A 468-nucleotide genomic window follows, 5' to 3' on the forward strand; every position below is an offset into this window, starting at 1 on the left:
GCCGGGGGGAGGGTTCCGGGGCCGCGACTGAGGCTCGGAATCTTCCAGAAAACCTCAGCCTGGGATAAGCAGGAGGCCCGTGAGTGGCCGCTTACTTTGGCCGATGCAGTTTATAGACATTGGCTTGTTTGGTCCCAGGTCTTCAAGAGGGAGGGGTGAGTGATGAGTGGGAGCTTACAGATGGTGAAACCAAGGCTCATGCCTGGGGCCACACAGCAAATAAAGAGCTGGGAATCTCAGTGGCATTTGCTCTCGGGCTAACTCGGTGTCGGCCCCCAGCCGTGTTACTTGAACAGGGGTTCTCAACCTCTCGGCGATGCTTGGGGGTCTGGAGACATTTTTGGTTTTCTTGACTAAGGGGGGGTGCTCCTAGAATAGAATAGATGGGGCCAGGGATGCTACTCGACACCCCAAAGTGCCCCAGGGAACAATCCAGCCCCAAATGTCGAGTCTTGCTGAGGCGAAAAA

Source organism: Pteropus vampyrus, unplaced genomic scaffold, assembly GCF_000151845.1.
Source record: "Pteropus vampyrus isolate Shadow unplaced genomic scaffold, Pvam_2.0 Scaffold226, whole genome shotgun sequence".
NCBI classification, from domain to species: Eukaryota; Metazoa; Chordata; class Mammalia; order Chiroptera; family Pteropodidae; genus Pteropus; species Pteropus vampyrus.